This window comes from Arachis ipaensis, chromosome B4, assembly GCF_059453495.1.
Source record: "Arachis ipaensis isolate K30076 ecotype BB chromosome B4, ASM5945349v1, whole genome shotgun sequence".
NCBI classification, from domain to species: domain Eukaryota; kingdom Viridiplantae; phylum Streptophyta; class Magnoliopsida; order Fabales; family Fabaceae; genus Arachis; species Arachis ipaensis.
In genome coordinates this window covers 44,562,271-44,581,310 of record NC_142439.1, presented here as the reverse complement: position 1 = coordinate 44,581,310, position 19,040 = coordinate 44,562,271, and the positions used below count along the sequence as shown (strand labels likewise).

Genomic DNA, 19,040 nt, shown 5'->3' with positions numbered 1-19,040 from the left:
ATGTCATGAGGGCATGCGTCCAGTAGATTGTTGAAGCGCTCCCAATATTCATAGAGAGTCTCAGATTTGCCCTGAATAATCTTTGAAATCTCTTTCCTCAATCTATCAGTAACTTCAGCTGGAAAGTATTTTTCCAAAAATTCTCTTCTAAGCGTATCCCAGTTAGTAACAGTCGCTTCAGGTTGGGTGTAGTACCATTCCCTCGCTTTTCCCTCAAGAGAAAACGGGAAAATGGTTAACAGAATAGAGGTTTCATCTGCATCACGATGCCTAACAGTAGAACAGGCTATCTGGAAATTCCTAGGTGCTTAATAGGCTCTTGAGCAGGTAAGCCATGAAACTTGGGCATCAAGTTGATTAGTGCAGTCTTCAGTTCAAAGACTGTAGCCAGATTTGGATGACGCACTTGATACGGTTGCAGGGTAAAATCTGGGGCTCCAGCTTCTTGGAGAGTAATCCTCCTAGGTGTTGCCATGTTACCTGCACGTGAATCAACTGAATCAGTAGTAAAGGAGCTTGTCTTGCTCCCAGATGGCGGTTCAGATTCGCTCTCAGATGAGACTGGTGAATCGATAACAATCACTTCACCACCCTCAGAGGCTAACTGACGTCAAACTCGCCTAATACGTGAAAGAGTTCTTTCAATTTCAGGATCAAAAGTGGCTAAGCTCGGATCAGGCAAAATAAAAATAAAAACATGTACACTAATTAATAATCTAGCACAGTATTGTAACTCCCTGGCAACGGCGCCAAAAATTGATGGTGGCGAAAATTGACCAGTTAAGAAATTAATAAACGAAATGCGTTGCAAGTACAGTTCTCAACCAGCTAAGATTTGCCTTCTCAATTTAAAAGGGGTTGTCACAAAAAAATTAGAATCAAAATTACTGGGAGTATGAGTCCCAGGTCGTCTCCCAACGAGTTGCAGGAAAGAGTGCTAATTTATTAATTAGAAATTTTCCAGAAGGTTTGAGTTGGATAATGAGTAATTAAAATAATTGTAAATTAAAGCAATAAAACTAAGAATTATTATTAATATAAAAATCCTTGACTGGGGAATTGATTAATTGGAAGTTCTATCCTTGTTGGAATCTTCTCAAGTGTAATGTAAAGCGATTGTTGTTTTCACTTAGTTAACCCTTACTGAGTAAAGGAAAGTCAAGTGATTGGACTGATTCTTATCCGCAGATCCTAGTTCTTTCCCTTGGGAAGGTCTAGCATTAGTAGATATAGAATTAGCCAACAATTGTTCAATTTAACTAAGCACTTGAGCATTCCAACTCAAGTGTCTCCTCTTAATCAACCCCCATGTCAAGTAGAAAATCTACTCCATTGACATAGAATTAATATTCATAAAAATATAAGAGGACATATTTGAATAAAATAAAATAAAATAGAGATTCAAAATTAATTAAAAGTAAAAACAATTCTATATATTAATAAATCCAAAATGCAACATACTTATTTGAATAGGGTCAATGATCAAAAGAGTAAAGGAATAAGGAAACAAACTAAAGTAGTGTCTTCAACGGAGGTAATGACTCTTCAGTATCCAAAATCCAAAGCAAAAGCATAAACTACCAATGTAACGCTAATCTCGATTCAGATCTAAAACTAAAAATAATCCTAATATCGATGTATCTGAATGTGTGTGGATGCGTGTTGAGTCTCTGTACTTTCCATAGCTTTAAATTGTGTTTCTGGGCCAAAACCTCGGTCAAAACGCGGCCCGAAATCGCCCCCAGCATATTCTGTTATTTTTTCAGATTGCGCAGGTCACGCGTACGCGTCGTCCACGCGTTCGCGTCAATCAGCGATTTTCCTTGTCACGCATTCGTGTCGTCCACGCATTCGCGTCATTCATGCAGACTTCAATCCATGTGTTTGCATCAGGCACGCGTTTGCGTCGCTGTGATTTCTTCATTTCGTGCGCTCGCGTGAGCCATGCGCTCGCGTCAGTGTTCGCTGGTCATCTCCTTAGTTTCTTGTGTTCCTTCCATTTTTGCAGGTTTCCTCTCCATTCTCTAAGCCATTCCTACCCTATGAAGCCTAAAACAATTAACACATGGATCACGACATAGAATGGTATAAAGGAGAATTAAAATACATAATTAAAAAATTTCTAGGAAGCAAGTTTTCAATCATGGAACAATTTTGACGAACTGACTTTTGCTAGTAGAGAAATTCACAAAATTAATCGCGTTGTAAGTATAGTTTCTAAACAACAGAAAATCCTTTCGTACAAAAAATTGGTTGTCACAAGTAACAAAACCCAATAAACTTTATAACCGAAGTATTTAAACCTTGGGTCGTATCTCAAGGAATTGCAGGGAGGTGTGTTTATTATTGGTTATGGAAAAAGGTATGTTTTGGGTTTTTTGAAATAGAGAACAAGTAATTTAAATGGCAAGAAAAATAAATTAATAATTATAAAGAATCTCTTGGCAAGGTATGAGAACTGGAAATCCTATCCTAGTTATCCTTATCAGGTGTGATGAGAATTGGATTTTGCTCCCACTTAGTTAACCCTTACTAAATAAATGAAAGTCAAGTGGACTAATTAATTTGATCCTCAAGTCCTAGTCAACTCCTATGGAAAGACTAGCTTTAGAGCGATCCAAATCAATCAGCAATCCCAATTTCCAATCAACTGCTGAGTTTGACAACTCAAGTGTTACCAATTACTTAACCAAAGCAAAAGGGAGAAAATCTACTCGAATAAAAATGCCTTCAGATTGGAAGCAGCAGTAACATAAATAAAAGAAAGAAATCTTAAATCTAAAATACCTCGAATTGTATTGAATCAAATTAAACATAGGAATCCATAAACCAATTTGGGAAAATAAACAAACTAAAGTAATAGAATAAATAAAAGTAGAAGAGAACATAAATTAAAGGAACATTGAACCTGGATTGAAGAAACAACCATAAACTGAGAGGAATCTTAATCCTAAAAATCTAAATCCTAAATCCTAAATCCTAAGAGAGAGGAGAGAGCCTCTCTCTCTAAAAGCTACATCTAAACCTAAAATTATGAATAATGAAGTTGTGTATATTGTATGAATGAATGGATTGATTCCCCCACTTTATAACCTCTAATCTATGTTTTCTGGGCCAAAAAATGGGTCAAAAACAGTGATGCCAGGGCATTTTGGCCAGTTTCACCGACCTTTTCTTTACTGTTTTTAAGGTAGTTTCATGCATTTTCTTAGGAAATAAGCTAGTTTTGGGTGGATATTCACTTACATCTTGATTCAAGCAAACATTGTGAATTTTATATGATTTCATCAGGATTTTGCATGAATTATATGATAAATTGGATGATGCATGATCCATGATTAAGAGCAAGACTTTGATGCATTTTGTTTGATTGATTTCAGGCCAAAAGAAGAAGAGAAGAGCTACGCTAGTGGCTACGTTAGTTACACTAACGTGGGCACTAACGTGGAAGGAAGGAAAGCCACAACGTTAGTGAAAAAAGTTAGTGGCATTAACTTTGAAGAAAGGAAATGGAGCCAACGTTAGTGACACTTAACATTATCACTAACGTTAGACCAAGCTCATAAGTGGCCACGTTAGAGTCCACGTTAACTTAGTTAACGTGGCCTCTAACGTTAAAAGGGGGAAGGAAGCCAACGTTAGTGACATTCAACATTGTCACTAACGTTGGCCTAAGTGAAAAATGCAGCGTTAACTCCCACGTTAACTTGGTTAACGTGGGAGCCAACGTAAGAGGCAAGGGTGGTTGACAACGTTAGTGACACCCAACATTGTGACTAACGTTGAAAGCAACCACACAACCCCCAAGGAAGCCACGTTAACTTCCACGTTAACTTAGTTAACGTGGAAGCTAACGTGGATGAAAGAAGGTGATGGCCAACGTTAGTGACACTCAACATTATCACTAACGTTGGAAGGAGCCACACAAGCCACAATGAGCCACGTTAACTCCCACATTAACTTAGTTAACGTGGCAAAAGTTCCACCATGCCAGCAACCATGTCCACTTCAAAGGAGCATAACTTGAGCTACAGAGGTCCAATTGAGATGATTCTAGTTGTGTTAGAAAGCTGACATTCAGAGCTTTCCAACGATATATAATACTCTATAGTGGGCATGAAATTGGAGCACAAACAAGAGGCATCTTTTAAGCCCCAAAAACACTAACTGGGCAACAAGTGCAACGTTAGCCTCAATAACTTTAGCACTAACGCCACACTTGTAGCGTTAGTGTGGCTAACTTTAGCACTAACTTTAGCACCTGGACCTCAACTTAACTCACTTCTCTCTCAAGTCCACTTCAAAGCTCAAGCAAGCAAGCCCACAATTGTCAACCAATCAAGGCCACAAGAAGCATCTAGAATAGGAATTTTCATTTAAGTGTAATTTGCTTTTAATTTCATTTTGTAATTTAGGAGAGCCTATATAAAGGCCTTAGTTTTTACATTTCAAGTAATCCTGGAATGGAGGGGTCTTCGGACTCTCTCCCCTTCACACACTCATTTTCATGAGCTATGAACAACTAAACCCCTTTCATTGGGTTAGGGAGCTCTGTTGTAATTTGATGGATCAATACTAATTTTCATTGTTCTTCTTCTATCTTTCCTCTTGATTTTACTTGAAAGCTTTCGATCTTCATCCAATTGAGTAGTTATCTTGGAAGAGAAGCTATTCAAACTTGGATCTCTTTTGAACCCTGGAAGAGGAATGAAGAGATCAAGCTAGAAATGCTTTCTCATGCTGGACCAAATTGGGTTTGGATGGGTATGTGACTGTAACCCTCTCAATACTTGATTTGGGAAATGCATGTGGTATAATCAGTGACCATACTTCATCTCTTCTCATGAGCAATTGACCAAGGAATTGGCTATTGATCAAGATTTGAGAGATTGAATTGCAAGGGATTGTAATTCAATCACTTAAGATTGCCAAGGAGATCAATGAGTGCATTGATTGAGGAAGAGATGAAAATGAACTTGATCCGGAGAATTGCAACATCTCCTAAGCCCAATGAATTCCCCATCTCTAATCTTACCCATTCTCTTTAATTTCTGCGATTTACTTTTATGAGCAAATCCCCCATTCCCATTTACAATTCTGCAATTTATTTTCAGTCATTTACTTCCAGTCCTTTAATTCTAGCATTTACTTTTCTGTTATTTACATTCCCGCCATTTTATTTTCTGCAACTCTCAACCCAAATTCTGGATTCGCTCAACTAGAACATTCTTCTAATTAAAGTTGCTTGATCAATCAATCCCTGTGGGATTCGACCTCACTCTATTGTGAGTTTTTACTTGACGACAACTTTGGTACACTTGCCGAAGGGAGATTTGTTGAGAGACAAGTTTTCCACGCATCAAGTTTATGGCGCCGTTGCCGGGGATTGATTGTGCATCAACAATGATTAGATTGGAAGATCACTAGATTGAGAATTTTATTTTGTGTATTTCATTTTCTGTTTGATTGATTTGCTTTTTGTTTTAGTTAAACTTCTTCCCTTCTCCATCTACTCTTTTGTTTTTCTTTGTTATTTTCAATTCTATTTGCTAACCCACAAACTGTTTGTGATATTGCCTCACTAGGAATTTCCTCATCTGTGACAATGGAGATTCCAATTTCTTTTGGTGATTATTGTTTGAGACAGAGTTTTCTGCAGGAAAGACAGGAGCATCCATCTTTTAGTCAATCAAATTTCATGGGAAACTCTCCACCACTACAGAATGATTCACTTTACTATGCTCATGGTGGGTGGGAGTGTCAAGAACATGAAATGGGGTGCTTCCCAGGGTCACAAAATGGTCCATATTTTGATGACTTTGATCACTACTCAAGCTGTGCCTGGGAAGATCATAATCAAAGAGATTTTACTCATTCACACCCCATTCATCAAGAGCCATCACCTCTCAATTATACAACCTCACCTCCAAGTTTTACATGCCTAAATTCTTCATCATTTGAGTATGCCTCAGCACAAAAGTCTATCCCAAATCCATACAATTCATTTCACCATCCACAAAACTCAATCCACTACCCACAAGAGTCATACCACTTTCAGAACACACAACCACAAAACAACCGATTCCATTCACAAGCCAACCCCGCCCAACCATTACAACCTACTCAACCACCTTTAGATAGACTTGCTAGGATGGAACTCTTCATTGAAGAGCTCAGAAAAAGTAGAATAGAGGAGAGACTCACTAGGATAGAACTCCTCCTTGAAAAGATGAAAGAGACAATCGAAGAGGAGAAAATAGCAGAAAAGGACCATGAAGAAAAATTGAGACAGAATGCACAACTCTATTCTGAAGAACAATTCATTGAAGAGCTAAGATCACAAAGAGAGATCACTTCACTCTCTCCAGAAACAGAGGAGTTCATTCAAAGGTCAAGAACAATGGAGGAAGTCAATCAAGGGAACCCACACTCCAATGACACAGAGAGTTGCATAGAGGGTGAGTTCATTGAATCACCAATTCAAGAAGCTCTTGATGAAGAGGATGCTCCAACCATCATACAACACCCAAGTCCTGAAATCAAGGTGGTGAAGGCAATCAACATGAACACTAAAAAAGGGTTGGTGACCAAGAAAAGAAGGACAATTTCCATGAAGAAGAAAACGTCAACCAAGGGCTATCCCACCCCTACCCCAACAAGCAAGTTTACACAAGCTAACAACAAAAGAATGCTTGCGGAGGAGAGGCACTCAAAACAAGGGGCATTAACTGGCTCCTCTTTTCTCTTGAGGTCATTCCTCTTAACAAACTGGAAGAAGAGGAAGAAATTCATGAACAACATGTCAAGCTAATGACACTAAAAGAGCGCTTGTTGGGAGGCAACCCAACCGTAGGTAACATTTCCTTGCTCTGCTTAGTTTACTTTCAATAATTTGGCATATGATTGCATTCTAAGTTTGGTGTTGCTATGCAACAATTTGATTTTCAATCTTCATTGGGTACTTGCAACATTCTAAATTGATAGTAGCACACTAAGTTTGGTGTTACCACTTAACTTTCATGCAAGTACCATGCCAACACCACTTATTAATGCAGTCAAAATGTCTCTGTTTGTATCTCTTGTGTCTTTATTGTATCCTTAACCTTGCTTGCTGAAACACATGCATCCTCACACCTCATTCTAAGACATTCATGATCCATCATGGACCCCATCACCACTGTTTTAATTGTTGCTTGAGTATAAGCAATCATTCTATGTCTGGTATGGGAAGGGAAAGAATAGGAGGAAAAGGGCAACAACAATGAAGATAAAATACAAGGTGGTAAAGTTCCTTTCTCCTCTTACTTATTTTCAGTACATTCAATTGCATGATTGTCTTCTAAGTTCTTTGTATGTATATGTGCTTTCTCCTTGTGAATAAACATGTCAATTCTGTCTTTTAAACTTTTTATTGATTAAGGCTGTGTTTTCTAGTCTAAATGTCATTACTGCATCCTTACTTTGTTTACTTGTATGCTTGTCCCTTTTGAATCAAATGAAAAGAGAATGAATGTTTTATAAAAGACCAGAGTAGAGTTCATACTATGGAGTAAGTTTATGAGTTTATGGTGTGGTCATAAGTTAGCTAAGTTGGTTCAACCATAAGGTGGGAGGACAACTATTTGTCATGAATACTATGCTTGAGACACACCCCATGAGACTAGCTAAATAAGAAGATCCTAATAAGAAAAAGGGAAAGAACAATCAAAGTTGAGGAATAAAAGAAAAAGAACAAGCAATAAGGCTAGGCACCAATGGTTTTTAATCTTGAGGCATGTATCTGTGGTGCTCCTATGTGAGGGATCTACTTGGATGAATAAGCTCTTAGGGGTGCCTTATCACTTGGTAACTTGGGTTAACTAATTCGGGATTATCAGCTGAAAGTCCACTATCAAGAGTAACCCTCAATACAGAGCATTTAGTAACCCGAAGAGGTGCTGGACACCAAGGTCTCAAGAAAAGAAAATAAATTAACTATGTGCCTGTGGTGTGTATGTATGGGGGAGAGACTTGAGCAAGTAAGTCCTTAGGGGTGCTTCAACACCTAGCAGCTTGAACCAACTGGTTCGGGAGTGTTGGCTGAAAGCTTATTTTAAAGAGTTGCCCCCTTACAGAGCACTTAGCTTAAGAACAAAAATAAGCCCTGAAATGACAACAAAAGGATCAATGAATAAAAGTCTCATGGGATGCAATCACAGTGAGTATTCTAGGACATGAGAAAGGTCTGAAAGCCAGGAATGAACCTAAGTTGCTATGCATAAAACCACCATAAAACCAGGGACATGACTTCCAGAAGAATGACTCATTTCCTTTGACATTCCATTCATCTTTCTCTTGTTCCAGTACTTGCTTAGGGACAAGCAAGCTTTAAGTTTGGTATTGTGATGCCAGGGCATTTTGGCCAGTTTCACTGACCTTTTCTTTACTATTTTTAAGGTAGTTTCATGCATTTTCTTAGGAAATAAGCTAGTTTTGGGTGGATATTCACTTACATCTTGATTCAAGCAAACATTGTGAATTTTATATGATTTCATCAGGATTTTTCATGAATTATATGATAAATTGGATGATGCATGATCCATGATTAAGAGCAAGACTTTGATGCATTTTGTTTGATTGATTTTAGGCCAAAAGAAGAAGAGAAGAGCTACGTTAGTGGCTACGTTAGTTACACTAACGTGGGCACTAACGTGGAAGGAAGGAAAGCCACAACGTTAGTGAAAAAAGTTAGTGGCATTAACTTTGAAGAAAGGAAATGGAGCCAACGTTAGTGACACTTAACATTATCACTAACGTTGGACCAAGCTCATAAGTGGCCACGTTAGAGTCCATGTTAACTTAGTTAACGTGGCCTCTAACGTTAAAAGGGGGAAGGAAGCCAACGTTAGTGACATTCAACATTGTCACTAACGTTGGCCTAAGTGCAAAATGCAACGTTAACTCCCACGTTAACTTGGTTAACGTGGGAGCCAACGTAAGAGGCAAGGGTGGTCGACAACGTTAGTGACACCCAACATTGTCACTAACGTTGAAAGCAACCACACAACCCCCAAGCAAGCCACGTTAACTTCCACGTTAACTTAGTTAACGTGGAAGCTAACGTGGATGAAAGAAGGTGATGGCCAACGTTAGTGACACTCAACATTGTCACTAACGTTGGAAGGAGCCACACAAGCCACAATGAGCCACGTTAACTCCCACGTTAACTTAGTTAACGTGGGCAAAAGTTCCACCATGCCAGCAACCATGTCCACTTCAAAGGAGCATAACTTGAGCTACAGAGGTCCAATTGAGATGATTCCAGTTGTGTTAGAAAGCTGACATTCAGAGCTTTCCAATGATATATAATACTCTTTTTCAAAACTACCTAACTAATTCTCTCTCTCTAATTTTCGAAAATCCCTTCCCCCTTTTTCAAATTTCTTTTTTTATTAACTGATTGTTTTAATTTTTAATTTAATTTGATTTCAATTTTAGTTTTCAAAATTTAACTTTAAATTTTATTTTTAATTTAATTAATTTTCGAAATTCCCTCTCTCTCATCTCCTTCTAATTATTTATTTATTTACTAACACTTCTCTTCATCTCAAAATTCGAACCCTCTCTTCCTCTTGGTGTTCGAATTTCTCTTCTTCTATTCTTCTATTCTTATACTCACATACAGGAATCTCTATACTGTGACATAGTAAATTCCATATTTTCTTTTCTATTTTCTTCTTTTTCATATGAGCAGAAACAAGGATAAGAACATTCTTATTGAAGCTGATCCTGAACCTGAAAGGACTCTGAAGAGGAAGCTAAGGGAAGCCAAAGCACAACTCTCTGGAGAAAATCTGACAGAAATTTTAGAAAAAGAAGAAAACATGGCCGAAAATAATAACAATGCAAGGAAGATGCTTGGTGACTTTACTGCACCAAATTCCAATTTACATGGAAGAAGCATCTCAATCCCTGCCATTGGAGCAAACAATTTTGAGCTTAAACCTCAATTAGTTTCTCTGATGCAACGGAACTGCAAGTTTCATGGACTTCCATCTGAAGATCTTTTTCAATTCTTAACTGAATTCTTGCAGATCTGTGATACTGTTAAGACCAATGGGGTTGATCCCGAGGTCTATAGGCTTATGCTTTTCCCGTTTGTTGTAAGAGACAGAACTAGAGTATGGTTGGACTCTCAACCTAAAGACAGCCTGAACTCTTGGGATAAGCTGGTAACGGCTTTCTTAGCCAAGTTCTTTCCTCCTCAAAAGCTTAGTAAGCTTAGAGTGGATGTTCAAACCTTCAGACAGAAAGAAGGAGAATCCCTCTATGAAACTTGGGAGAGATACAAGGAACTGACCAAAAAGTGTCCTTCTGACATGCTTTCAGAATGGACCATCCTGGATATATTCTATGATGGTCTGTTTGAGTTATCAAAGATGTCACTGGACCATTCTGCAGGTGGATCCATCCACCTAAAGAAAACGCCTGCAGAAGCTCAAGGACTCATTGACATGGTTGCAAATAACCAGTTTATGTACACTTCTGAAAGGAATCTTGTGAATAATGGGACGCCTATGAGGAAGGGAGTTCTTGAAATTGATACTCTGAATGCCATATTGGCTCAGAATAAAATATTGACTCAGCAAGTCAATATGATCTCTCAGAGTCTGAGTGGATTGAAGGAATCATCCAACAGTACTAAAGAGGCATCTTCTAAAGAAGAAGCTTATGATCCTGAGAACCCTGCAATAGCAGAAGTGAATTACATGGGTGAATCCTATGGAAACACCTATAATCCCTCATGGAGAAATCATCCAAATTTCTCATGGAAGGATCAACAAAATCCTCAACAAGGCTTTAACAATGGTGGAAGCAACAGGTTTAGCAATAGCAAGCCTTTTCCATCATCCACTCAGCAAAAGACAGAGAGTCCTAAGCAGAATCCTTCTAGCTTAGCAAATATAGTCTCTGATCTATCTAAGGCCACTTTAAGTTTCATGAACGAAACAAGGTCTTCCATTAGAAATCTGGAGGCACAAGTGGGCCAACTGAGTAAAAGGGTCACTGAAACCCCTCCTAGTACTCTCCCAAGCAATACAGAAGAGAATCCAAAAAGAGAGTGTAAGGTCATTAAATTAATCATCATGGCCGAATCTACAAGGGAGGGAGAGGACGTGAATCCCAGTGAGGAAGACCTCCTGGGACGTCCAGTGATCAACAAGGAGTTTCCCTCTGAGGAACCAAAGGAATCTGAGACTCATCTAGAGACCATAGAGATTCCATTGAACCTCCTTATGCCATTCATGAGCTCTGATGAGTATTCTTCTTCTGAAGAGAATGAAGATGTTACTGAAGAGCAAGTTGCCAAGTACCTTGGTGCAATCATGAAGCTGAATGCCAAATTATTTGGTAATGAGAATTGGGAAGATGAACCTTCCTTGCTCATCAATGAACTAAGTGATCTGGATCAACTGAGATTGCCTCAGAAGAAACAGGATCCTGGAAAGTTCTTAATACCTTGTACCATAGGCACCATGACCTTTGAGAAGGCTCTATGTGACCTTGGATCAGGGATAAACCTCATGCCACTCTCTGTAATGGAAAAACTGGGAATCTTTGAGGTGCAAGTTGCCAGAATCTCATTAGAGATGGCAGACAACTCCAGAAAATAGGCTTATAGACAAGTAGAGGACATGCTAGTAAAGGTTGAAGGCCTTCACATCCCTGCTAATTTCATAATCCTGGATACTGGGAAGGATGAGGATGAATCCATCATCCTTGGAAGACCTTTCCAAGCCACAGCAAGGGCTATGATTGATGTGGACAGAGGAGAATTGATCCTTCAACTGAATGAGGATAACCTTGTGTTTAAAACTCAATGATCTCCTTCTGTAACCATGGAGAGGAAGCATGAAAAGCTTCTCTCACTGCAGAGTCAACCAAAGCCCCCACAGTCAAACTCTAAGTTTGGTGTTGGGAGGCCACAACCAAACTCTAAGTTTGGTGTTGCACCCCCATATTCAAACTCTAAGTTTGGTGTTGGGAGGTCCCAACAATGCTCTCAACATCTGTGAGGCTCCATGAGAGCTCACTGTCAAGCTATTGACATTAAAGAAGCGCTTATTAGGAGGCAACCCAATGTTATTTAATTATATTTATTTATTTTCCATTGTTATTTTATGTTTTCTTTAGGTTGATGATCATGTGAAGTCACAAAAACTACTGAAAAATCAAAAACGGAGTGAAAAATAGAATGAAAAATAGCACACCCTGGAGGAGAACAGTCTGGCATTTAAACGCCAGAAAAAAGCATCTACTTGGCGTTAAACGCCAGAACAGAGCATGGAAGTGGCATTTAACGCGAGAAACAGGCAGCAGTCTGGCGTTAAACGCCAGGATTGCATGTATAGGGCATTTTACACGTTTAAAGGGTATAGGGATAAAAAATCCTTGACACCTCAGGATCTGTAGACCCCACAGGATCCCCCCTAACCCTATTCTCTCCTCTTCACACCTTTTCATAACTCTCTTCCCCAAATGTCCTTCACCAATCACTTCAATTACTCTTTCCCAACACCCCCTCACCACTCACATCAATCTTCTCTTCCCCATAAACCCCACCTACCTTCAAATCCAAAATATTTTCCCTCCCAAACTCAACCCTAAATGGCTGAACCCTAAACCCCTCCCCACTTCTATATAAACACCTCATTCCTTCTTCTATTTCACACAACACAACCCTCTCTTCTTCCACTTGGCCGAAACCTACTCTCTCTCCCTCTCCTCCATTTCTCTTCTTCTTCTACTTCCTTCTTTCTTCTTTTGCTCGGGGACGAGCAAACATTTTAAGTTTGGTGTGGTAAAAGCATTGCTTTTTATTTTTCCATAACCATTTATGGCACCTAAGGCAAGAGAAACCTCTAGAAAGAGGAAAGGGAAGGCAATTGCTTCCACCTCTGAGTCATGGGAGATGGAGAGATTCATCTCAAAGGTCCATCAAGACCACTTCTATAAAGTTGTGGCCAAGAAGAAAGTGATCCCCGAGGTTTCTTTCAAGCTCAAAGGGAATGAGTATCCGGAGATCCGACTTGAGATTCAAAGAAGAGGTTGGAAAGTTCTCACCAATCCCATTCAACAAGTCGAGATCCTAATGGTTCAAGAGTTCTATGCAAACGCATGGAACACAAGGAACCATGATCAAAGTGTGAACCCGAATCCAAAGCATTGGCTTACCATGGTTCGGGGGAAATACTTAGATTTCAGTCCGGAAAATGTAAGGCTGGAGTTTAACTTGCCAATGATGGAAGAGAACGCACGCCCCTATACAAGAAGGGTCAACTTTGATCAAAGATTGGACCAAGTCCTCATAGATATATGTGAGGAAGGAGCTCAATGGAAAATTGACTCAAGAGGCAAGCCGGTTCAACTAAGAAGGCATGACCTCAAGCCAGTGGCTAGGGGATGGCTAGAGTTCATTAAACGCTCAATCATTCCTACTAGTAACCGGTCTGAAGTTACTATAGACCGGGCCATCATGACCCATAGTATCATGATTGGAGAGGAGGTGGAAGTTCATGAGATTATACCTCAAGAACTTTACAAGGTGGCTGACAAGTCCTCCACTTGGGCAAGGTTAGCCTTTCTTCACCTCATATGCCACCTCTGCAATTCAGCTGGAATTGACATAGAGGGAGATATCCTCATTGAAGAGGATAAGCCCATCACTAAGAAAAGAATGGAGCAAACAAGAGATCATGGACCTCAACATGAGCATGAGGAGATTCCTCACCATGAAAATTCTTGGGTTGTTAGTTGTTATTGTTTCCACTAACGCTACCTTCTTACTAAGGTAATTAGTAACTTAGCTAGGATTTATGGATTAATAACAATTATTCTCACTTGACCTATCCTTCGATGTTAAGGGTTGACTTAGTGAGATTAATCCATCATAATTATCATAGTTGTGGTTATGGCAAGGAAGGGATTCCATAGCTCATTCCAAGTCAAGGTTCAATTTATGTTTTAAACCACATTCTCCATCATTTTATAGCATTACTTGTCCATATTACATACATAGTTCTTTTATTCCTTCACTACTTTATTAATTGCAATTTTGAGTCGTTCTTTTATCTCTTTGATGAGCGGATAATTTATACGCTTTTTGGCATTGTTTTTAGTATGTTTTTAGTAGGATCTAGTTACTTTCAGGGATGTTTTCATTAGTTTTTATGTTAAATTCACATTTCTGGACTTTACTATGAGTTTGTGTGTTTTTCTGTGATTTCAGGTATTTTCTGGCTGAAATTGAGGGACTTGAGCAAAAATCAGATTCAGAGGTTGAAGAAGGACTGCTGATGCTGTTGGATTCTGAGCTCCCTGCACTCAAAGTGGATTTTCCGGAGTTACAGAACTCGAAATGGCGCACTTCCAATTGCGTTAAAAAGTAGACATCTAGGGCTTTCCAGCAATGTATAATAGTCCATACTTTGGCCAAGAATAGACGACGTAAACTGGCGTTCAACGCCAGCTTTCTACCCAAATCTGGCGTCCAGCGCCAGAAAAGGAGCCAAAACCAGAGTTGAACGCCCAAACTGGCACAAAAGCTGGCGTTCAACTCCAAGAAAGACCTCTACATGTGCAACACTCAAGCTCAGCCCAAACACACACCAAGTGGGCCCCGGAAGTGGATTTATGCATCAATTACTTACTCATGTAAACCCTAGTAGCTAGTTTATTATAAATAGGACCTTTTACTAATCTTTTGAACCATCTTTGATCAGTTGTATGCTATCTTAGATCACGTTTGAGGGCTGGCCTCTCGGCCATGCCTGGACCTTTCACTTATGTATTTTCAACGGTAGAGTTTCTACACTCCATAGATTAAGGTGTGGAGCTCTGCTGTTCCTCAAAGATTAATGCAAAGTACTACTGTTTTCTATTCAATTCATCTTATTTCGCTTCTAAGATATCCATTCGCACCCAAGAACGTGATGAAGGTGATGATTATGTGTGACACTCATCACCATTCTCTCCTATGAACACGTGCCTGACAAACACTTCCGTTCTACATGAAATAAGCTAGAATGAATATCTTTTAGATCTCTTAATCGGAATCTTCGTGGCGTAAGCTAGAATGATGGCGGCATTCAAGAGAATCCGGAAAGTCTAAACCTTGTCTGTGGTATTCCGAGTAGGATTCAATGATTGAATGACTGTGACGAGCTTCAAACTCGCGATTGCTGGGCGTTAGTGACAGACGCAAAAGGAGGGTGAATCCTATTCCAACATGATCGAGAACCGACAGATGATTAGCCGTGCTGTGACAGAGTATGTGAGCATATTTTTCACTGAGAGGAGGGGATGTAGCCACTGACAACGGTGATGCCCTTGCATAAAGCCAGCCATGGAAAGGAGTAAGACTGATTAGATGAAGATAGTAGGAAGCAGAGGTTCAAAGGAACGAAAGCATCTCCATTCGCTTATCTGAAATTCTCACCAATGAATTACATAAGTATTTCTATCCCTATTCTATTAATTAATTTTGAAAACCTCATTACTATTTTATATCTGCCTGACTGAGATTTGCAAGGTGACCATAGCTTGCTTCATACCAACAATCTCCGTGGGATTCGACCCTTACTCACGTAAGGTATTACTTGGACGACCCAGTGCACTTGCTGGTTAGTTGTATCGAAGTTGTGAACCATGGTATTGGCTCCATGTTCTTGGCGCCATTGCCAGGGAAAGAAAGAGCCATGAATTTTACATAATCAAAGTGTAATCACGATTGCGCGTACCAAGTTGCTCACGTTGCCAGGGATTGTTTGAGCCTGGACATCACAATTTCTTGCACCAAGTTTTTGGCGCCGTTGCCGGGGATTGTTCGAGTTTGGACAACTGACGGTTCATCTTGTTGCTCAGATTAGGTAATTTTCTTTTTATTTTATTTTCAAAAATTTTTCAAAAATATTTCTAAAATTTTCTCATCTGTTTTCGAAAATAATATAAAAATGTTTTAAAAAATTTTATTCAAAATTTTTAAGAATGAATTCTAGTGTTTCATGAAGCATGTTGAAGCCTGGCTGGCTGTAAAGCCATGTCTAATTCCTTTGGGAATGAGTATGTCAGGCGTGTCATGTCTGAATTACATGCTGAAGCTTGGCTGGCCATTGGCCATGTCTAGTGTTTTGGACCGGAGCTTTCATTGAAAGCTTGGCTGGCTAGTGAGCCATGTCTAATTCCTGGACTGAAGCTTTAGACTAAGAATGCAAGATTCCTGGAATTCATATAAAAAATTTTGGAATCCTTATTTTTTCTTTTTCATATAATTTTCGAAAAAAAAATACAAAAAAAAATTATTATAACTTCATAAAAATCAAAAATATTTTTTGTGTTTCTTGTTTGAGTCTTGAGTCATATCATAAGTTTGGTGTCACTTGCATATGCATTTTGCATTTTTCGAAAATTTCCATGCATTCATAGTGTTCTTCATGATCTTCAAGTTGTTCTTGGTAAGTCTTCTTGTTTGATCTTTGCATTTGCATGTTTTGTGTCTTTTCTTGTTTTTCATATGCATTCTTGAATTCTTAGTGCCTAAGCATTAAAGAATTCTAAGTTTGGTGTCTTGCATGTTTTCTTTGCATTAAAAATTTTTTCAAAAATATGTTCTTGGTGTTCATCATGATCTTCATAGTGTTCTTGGTGTTCATCTTGACATTCATAGCATTCTTGCATGCATCACATGTTTTGATCTAAAATTCTCATGCATTGCATAACTTTTCTTGTTTTTCTCTCTCTTCATTAAAAATTCAAAAATAAAAAAAAATATCTTTCCATTTTTCTCTCATCAAATTCGAAAATTTGAGTTGACTTTTTCAAAAAATTTTTTAAAAAAAAATCAAGTTGTTTCTTATGAGTCAAATCAAATTTTCAATTTGAAAATCTTATCTTTTTTCAAAATCTTTTTCAAAAATCAAATCTTTTTCAAAATTCTTATTTATTTTCGAAAATTCCAAAAATCTTTTTCAAAAATCTTTTTCTTATTTTTATATCAAATTTTCGAAAATAACATAATCAATTAATGTTTTGATTCAAAAATTTGAAGTTTGTTACTTGCTTGTTAAGAAAGATTCAAACTTTAAGTTCTAGAATCATATCTTGTGATTTCTTATGAATCAAGTCATTAATTGAGATTTTAAAAAATCAAATCTTTTTCAAAACTAATTTCTAAAATATCTTCTTATCTTACCTTTTTCAAAAAGTGGTTTCAAAATATCTTTTCTAACCTCCTAACTTCTTATCTTTTCAAAATTTGTTTCAACTAACTAACTAACTTTTTGTTTGTTTCTTAACTTTTTCAAAACTACCTAACTAACTCTCTCTCTCTAATTTTCGAAAATATCTTCCCTCTTTTTCAAATATTTCTTTTTAATTAACTAATTATTTTTATTTTTATTTTTGATTTTAAAAAAATTTTCAAAAAAATACTAACATTTTTCAAAAACCATTTTCGAAAATCACTAACTCTTTTTCAAAAATATTTTTCGAAAATTCTCCCTCTCCCATCTTATTCTATTTATTTATTCATTTACTAACATCTCATCCCACATCTCAACCCTCCTCACAGTTGTGTTTCTTCCATTATATTACATTCTTTGTCTCCCCCTCTTCTTCTACTCACACAGGGATCCCTATACTGTGGTATAAAGGATCCATATTATTATTATTATTTTTTTTGTGCCCTCTTCTTTGTCATATGAGCAGGAGCAAGGACAAGAATATTCTTGTTGAAGCAGATCCAGAACCTAAAAGGACTCTGAAGAGAAAATTAAGAGAAGCTAAATTACAACAATCCAGAAATAACCTTTCAGAAATTTTCGAACAGGAAGAGGAGATGGCAGCCGAAAATAATAATAATGTAAGGAAGATGCTTGGTGACTTTACTGCACCTAATTTCAATTTACATGGAAGAAGCATCTCCATTCCCGCCATTGGAGCAAACAACTTTGAGCTGAAACCTCAATTAGTTTCTCTGATGCAGCAGAACTGCAAGTTTCATGGACTTCCATCTGAAGATCCTTTTCAGTTCTTAACTGAATTCTTGCAGATATGTGATACTGTTAAGACTAATGGAGTAGATCCGGAAGTCTACAGGCTCATGCTTTTCCCTTTTGCTGTAAGAGACAGAGCTAGATTATGGTTGGATTCTCAACCCAAAGACAGCCTGAACTCTTGGTATAAGCTGGTCACGGCTTTCTTAGCCAAGTACTTTCCTCCTCAAAAGCTGAGCAAGCTTAGAGTTGATGTTCAAACCTTCAGACAGAAAGAAGGTGAATCCCTCTATGAAGCTTGGGAAAGATACAAACAGTTGACCAAAAAGTGTCCTTCTGACATGCTTTCAGAATGGACCATCCTGGATATATTCTATGATGGTTTATCTGAGCTATCAAAAATGTCACTGGACACTTCTGCAGGTGGATCCATTCACCTAAAGAAAACGCCTGTAGAAGCTCAAGAACTCATTGACAAGGTTGCTAATAACCAGTTCATGTACACCTCTGAAAGGAATCCTGTGAATAATGGGACGCCTGTGAAGAAGGGAGTTCTTGAAGTTGATACTCTGAATGCCATATTGGCTCAGAATAAAATATTGACTCAGAAAGTCAATATGATCTCTCAGAGTCTGCATGGAATGCAAGCTGCATCCAACAGTACTCAAGAGGCTTCTTATGAAGAAGAAGCTTATGATCCTGAGAACCCTGCAATAGCAGAGGTGAATTACTTAGGTGAACCTTATGGAAACACCTATAACTCATCATGGAGAAATCATCCAAATTTCTCATGGAAGGATCAAAAGCCTCAACAAGGCTTTAATAATGGTGGAAGAAATAGGTTTAACAATAATAAACCTTTTCCATCATCCACTCAGTAACAGACAGAGAACTCTAAACAAAATGCTTCTAATTTAGCAAATCTAGTCTCTGATCTGTCTAAGGCCACTGTGAGTTTCATGAATGAAACAAGATCTTCCATTAGAAATTTGGAAGCACAAGTGGGCC

At 38.2% G+C, this 19,040-nt stretch overlaps 3 non-coding genes across 3 annotated transcripts; 1 reads left to right on the top strand and 2 right to left on the bottom strand.

Moving 5' to 3' along the window:
• Positions 1 to 104, top strand: LOC148567380 (small nucleolar RNA R71). Its single transcript, XR_015881971.1, has one exon. It is a non-coding gene; the product is annotated as a small nucleolar RNA R71 (small nucleolar RNA).
• A 10,152-nt stretch (positions 105 to 10,256) lies between these two features.
• On the bottom strand, positions 10,257 to 10,364 carry LOC148567379 (small nucleolar RNA R71). The gene has a single exon (XR_015881885.1). It is a non-coding gene; the product is annotated as a small nucleolar RNA R71 (small nucleolar RNA).
• Positions 10,365 to 18,271: 7,907 nt separating this feature from the next.
• Positions 18,272 to 18,379, bottom strand: LOC148567378 (small nucleolar RNA R71). The gene has a single exon (XR_015881598.1). It is a non-coding gene; the product is annotated as a small nucleolar RNA R71 (small nucleolar RNA).
• Positions 18,380 to 19,040: the final 661 nt, after the last annotated feature.